The sequence below is a fragment of the Chrysochloris asiatica genome, unplaced genomic scaffold (assembly GCF_000296735.1).
Source record: "Chrysochloris asiatica unplaced genomic scaffold, ChrAsi1.0 scaffold00035, whole genome shotgun sequence".
NCBI classification, from domain to species: domain Eukaryota; kingdom Metazoa; phylum Chordata; class Mammalia; order Afrosoricida; family Chrysochloridae; genus Chrysochloris; species Chrysochloris asiatica.
In genome coordinates, this window is record NW_006408553.1 from 14,655,847 (window position 1) to 14,662,106 (window position 6,260).

Below are 6,260 nucleotides of genomic sequence, written 5' to 3' on the forward strand. Positions count from 1 at the left end.
ATTGGCGAAGAATATTGAATATACCATGTACTGCCAGAAGAATGAAGAAGTCTGTACTGGAAGATGTATGGACAGATTGCTCTTTGGAAGCTGTGAGGACAAGACTTAGTCTCTCATGTTTTGAACATGTTGTCCGGAAGGACCAGTGACTGGGTAAGAACATCATATTTGATTAAGTAGAGGATCAGTGAAAAAGAGGAAGACCCTCTATGAGATGTGGTAGCAGCACTTGTGAGGATGTTGTAGGTCCTGGCAGTGTTTTGTTCTGTTGTTCACAGGCTCACTATGAGTCAGAAACTATTCAATGCACCAACAACAACAGAAACAAAATCAAAAGGTATTGCTACTAGGATTATGGAGTCTTGGTGTAGTGCTGTTGAATAACTCATTGTACCGCAAGGTCAGTTTGAACTGCAAGGTCAGTGGTTCACCAGTCGCTCCTCAGAAACCCTATACAGGGTTTCTATGAATTGGAACTGACTTGATGGCACTTAACAATACAACAACTAGGATTGCAGTTTCAAAAGCTATTGCTACTGAAGGTCAAACATAGGCTTTTATCCAAATAAAAGAAGTTTAAGCATCAGTACATAACTGCAGACAAGTTCTTTCAGTAATATACTTGTATTAGTAGGCTATGATGGTGGAATTTTGGGGATTCCAAAAGTGTGACTCTCGTAGATTTTTTTTTTTTTTTTTTTTTTTTGATGTATGCAGGACCATCAAGGGTGCTTATTATGAAGAGGTTTTAAGAAAATGGGAAACTGCATTGACAAGAAAAAGGAGTTGAGCCAAGGGAATTGCTTAGCATGGCATTTCACCTACTCATTCTTTGAGGCTAGCAAGGGCTCTCCTATTTGAATTTTGGGGGGAAACTTGACCTCATCCACTCCACAGCCCTGATCTTATTTAATAGCATGATAAATGGAACATTTAAAAGGAACATGATCTGACTCCCTTATGGATACCCAAACTTCTGTTTTGATGTGGTATAAATTGAAGAGCCCAGAAATTTTCAGGGATGAGTTAGAGCAATAGAAGTGTTTATAACTAAATGGAGGATATGTTGAGAAACAATAGCTTCATATTTTGATATTTTTGTTTAATAAAGGTTTCTATGATTGTGCTGAAATACTTTTTTATTTATCTTCATACATGTAATATTTTCATTACATTGTACTTCAGCTGTGCATATTGAGGCTCAGATAGGCTAGTAACTAGCTTTGTGTCACTCAGTATGTGCCTAACAAAACAGGAGATCAAATCAGGGTTTCTGACGCAAAATAGGTCTAGGAAAAAAGCACACATAAAAAAAGCCATCACAGGAAAAAAACCCACTGTGAGAAGTGCACACAGGGACAAATGTTAACCCTAATCCTAACTGTAACTCTAACCCTAACCCTAATTAACATATGGAGTTTTTCCTACATGGGTTTTTTTCATGTGCACTTTGGATTTCGCTCAAAATATTAGTTGTTTTTCTTTATTTGCTAGCTATTTTTGGCAGGTAATTCCGTGTTATTTTTCTTATACTAAATGATATCATCTTTCTAAGAAAAAATAAATTCTGTCACCTCAGCAATTATAATTTTAACTACCTCTCTAACCTAGTTGGACAGGAAGGAGGAAGACGTAACTATTTAATTCCTGGAGCAGATGTTGATCTGATAGTTTTATACTGTGTAGCTGTATAAGGAATTTTTAAGCATGACTTTCTTAAAGGACAGAGTATATTAAGAGAGAGATGAACTTAGAAAGTTATATGGGATTTGGTAGTTCACCTGCATGATGTGACTTGCCCTCTGTGGTTTCAGGCCTTGCTTTCAGGGCATTTTTCTTTCATGCTTCTTGACATTTCTTCATGTCTGCTGATAGCTGCCATCACCTAGAATGTTCTTCTACACATTTTCTACTCCTATTCCCATCCCTTTAAAGCCCACATTCAACACATGATCCATGGGTGGGTGACCTCCCACATCCATGTCAGTCTTATGGTACAATCCTTTTGCAGAGACCACTAGTGATTCATACAACATTTATTCATACCTTCACACAAAATCTTTAATAACAGATTTTCATTTTTAACCAGACACATTGGTGCTTATCTTGCTGTGTTGTCTTGTAAATAAGCTTTAGCTAGTCATATGTAAATAGAATTACTGTGTTGGACTTCTGAGAAGGCTTGTTAAAGGGAGTTTGCTACAATGGGCCCCTTTTTGTTCTTATGCATTTTCTTCTGGTCTGCAGTACAGCTTTGATGGCTAGAACTATCAGGCATCTTGGATCATGAAATAACCTTGAGAATGGAAATTTTAACTAGGATAGTGAAGCAGAAAGATGGAATCCTCCATTTTCCTGAGCATGGCATTTAAGTTGAGGTTGTATGAGGAAAAGATATACAGAGAAAAAGAAAGCTCAAGAGAACAGATTAAGACCATCCATTCCCCATTCAGACTATTCCTAGGATGTCTCATGGAATGGCTTATAAAGTTATTCACTCAAGGAAACTAGACCATCCCCTGGGTATATGTGGTGAAGGCAAGAACAAAGAGTAGTTATGAAAACAAAGTAAAAAACAAAATTCCTGTAAAACATAAAACTGGGATTTGAACCCAGGACTGTCTTAATCCAAAATCCATAGTTTGTTTTTCATAGGAAGTACAGGGGGAGACCCACATAACCCAAAAAATGGATAAGAGGTGGAGATCACAGTCCTGTCAGTGCCTTGGACCTTTTTAAATGGCATCACAAGGACCTGGTTGAGTTGCAGACACAGGTTAATCTCTGAGAATTGCTAAACTAGATTGATGGGTATATTTCCTATACTTTTTGTTTTAGTAGTAGGGTTTCATACTTTTTGTATTCAAATAACACTTCTCCCAACATTCCTAACCAAGTCCCATGGGTCTGATAGATTCATCACATAAGTAATCTGGTAAAATTATGAGTCTTAAGAATTTGCTCAAAGTTTATGAAAGTGAAGACAAAGTATTTTGTCGATTTTTCTGTTAGAAATCTATGTTGTTGTTGTTGTTGTTTTTAATGTGTGTGTGCGTAAAAGATTGAAGGAACCAAAGAAATTTAAGGTGTACCATGAAAATGATAAATCTTGTCCTTGGGGCATCTATACCTCTTATTTTCTTCTTGAGACTCTAGGATTGACTAGGCACCTCTTAGCTTTCTAAATATATGATTCAGTCTGTCCTGTGATGTCTCTGTTTTGGAGGATGCCAGATCGCTGTCCCTGTTGCACTCTTGGTTCAAGGAGAAGTCCAAGAAATCAAGCCTATACAGGGAGCTTCTGGCAAATCACTTTGCTTTAGTTTCTTTATTCTTTCTTTTAGTCTTTATTTAGTCTTATTGTGATAGTTAAGGGTGTGTGCCACATTGAATGGGCCATGATTCTCAGTGGTTTGGCAGTGACGTAATGATGTAGTAATTCTCTATGATGGATCTGATTTGAACAGCCTACAGGGAAATGGCAAGATGATCAACTAGGCAGAAAGGCTCTATGGACCCTCTACAACAAAGATACAGAAAACCAAATGGAACAGATGGAGATGATAGTTTTGGAATGAGCTTCAGATGAAGGGATAGACAAGTGGTCAGAATGCTTACTGTGAGAGAGAGCTGAGCAGATGCAGCAAAAGAAAGAGTGACTGGTGATCTGTTCTGGCTGATTATACATGGAATAGTCATCTTGAGCTTTTATGAGCAACTTCAGAGAAAAGAAAATATATTGGCATTGCAGAAACATACCTGTGGTTTACAGAGATAAAGGTGAATTTTTTTTCTTGTTGCCTACTCTTCCCTGGTGACCAGAAATGAGGCCCTCACCTGCATACACCTCAGGGAATCTCCTGCTCTCCTGGTGCTCAGCACCAGGAGATGCTGATGGAGGTGAGCACAGTGATTATGAGCCCCACTGAAAGAGTGAGGAGCTATCTACATAAACCCCGCTCAGGCAAACCCTACTTCAAATCTGCAGAGCTGGCCCTGGGCAGCCCTGGACTAGCCATCACTAGGAGAAGTATCTGAACAGACGCATGGAGAGAAAAAAGAAGAGTGACATATTTCGTGATGTGACCATCTTAAGCTTTCATGGTTGACTTTGAAGGGAAGAGAGCAGTAGGTGGCACAGAGGCATACTGTTTATTGGTGGAGAGAAAGGTGAGAACAATTTTCTTGTACCCCACTTTACCCTGTGACCAGAGGTATGGCTGACCCCCACCTGCATACACTACCAGTTAAGCTAGTGCTCTCCGGGCTGTCAAGGTCATACCAAAGTATGTGGAGAGCCAGCAGCACTAATCCCTGCACCTGTAATCAGATGTGGCCTATTCCTGCTTTGTAGGGTTGGTTCTAGTCTGCCCTGGACTAGTCGGACCTCTCATCCTTGGCTGCTCACTGGAATGGAAATGTTCTGATCCTCCAGCTGCTTTGCACTTTATACGAACAACTTCAGGATTCAGTTCCCAGAACAGACAGCAACTCCATCTAAGGTTGAGTGTTACCATCTCATCTCTTATCCACCCATGACATAAAGTTATCGGGATACCCCAGAATTTTCTCCTCTCTGGATCTGACACCTGCCCTGGTTTTTCCCTTTAATTGTTTTTGTTTGCTTATTCTTTATTTATTTATTTAAAATGTTTTATTGTGAATTATGTGATAGATAACATGGGAGACCATTAGCTTTACTTTCATCCTATCATAGATTGTTTCATTGCCATGGTTACAATCCCCTCCATGTATCATCAGCCAACCAAAGTGTATACTCTGCAAGCCTCCCTCTGGGTCATCAGCACAAAGTCCCTCTCCCTCTCTGGGTCTAGAGTCCTCAGCCACTCCATCTCTTCATGCTATCATCTCTGCCTCCATCTCTGGCATCTGGGTAGGATCTCACAATCCACTCTTCTCCCATGATGGTTCCAGGGACCTTGGCTCCTGAACTGCATAGTCAATCACTCCCCTCCTTTTGCTACAAAATGTCCACCTTTACATTTCCAACCATCTCAGACAGTCCTGACAAAAATTATTCACCATTGTACCACAAGGGACTTATGCCCATCTCCTTTCATTAGCCCCACCCATACAGATTGGATACTACTCAGTGGAGATTCTACCTTCCTCCACGCCCTCAGGATCTAGGCTCCCTCTTAAAAGCTTGCAAGCCAGTCACTTCTTGCCTTTGTAGCACCCCGATTTTGGGTAGCCAATGTCTAAATTGCCCAACACAGTTGTCAATCCTGTGTACCCAGGGATTGGGAATGACCCTCGCTGAAAGATTTGTTCCCTCTTTTGAGTTACTGCATCCATAGGTATAGATCAAGTTCATCAAATTGTATCAGATTACTCTTTTTTGCCTCTTCTTTCTTCTTCTAGTTGAGCTCTGATCATCCAGTCATTGAAGCCAGGTTGAGTGGGTATTATCTGCAAGTGTGGGTGTTCTTGTGCATATGCCCGCTCTTCTTATCAGTTGGAAGCTTCACTCTCCACTTTAGTCTTCTATGGCTATATCATTGATTCTGGACCCAAAAGTCCCCAGGTCTTGCCACACTGCTGGCCAACCAGGTCATCACCCAGGTTCACAGGAGTGTACTGAATATGGTTGGACTTAGCTCGCAGCTTCATTGCTGTTTTTCCCTCACTTCCCCTTATTGGTAATGAACGTGGCACCAATCAGAACAAATGTCTACTCATGTATTCCCAATGAGTCTTAGTCTTGGAAGGGGGTTTGCCCTAAGGGGACCTGACCACTTCCTTTATGTGTCCTGGGTGAGCAACTTCCTTATTCTTGTAGTAATCAATTGGACTGCCTTTATTGTTTTGTATTTTTCCTGTCTGTCTTCCTTTCAAGAAGTATCTTCTGTTCTTCTAGTTGCTCCAGGCTGGTCTGCTTGTCCTTTCAAATGGACATTTTCCACCTCAGAAGATTCTGGGTAAGGTTCACGATTCCACATATTGTCTTATGTAATGCATAGGCTCTGCAGGAAGCCTCCTTCACTGGGCATGCTGTAGCCCCACTTTAAGTATTCTAATCAGTTATAGGCAGAAGATGGACTTACAAGCTTTCTATGGTGATATTTCTGGCAATTCTTTTCTCTCCCCCTCGAGCGTCTATTTTATAAAGGTATGTAAGGGAAACCAAGATCCAAAAGACAGCCAAGCATCCTAACCTTTTCCCCCTTTTGCCCATTCCAACCATGTTTTGGAACAACCTATTTTTCCAAGGTTGTACATACATCCTTATTTACCTC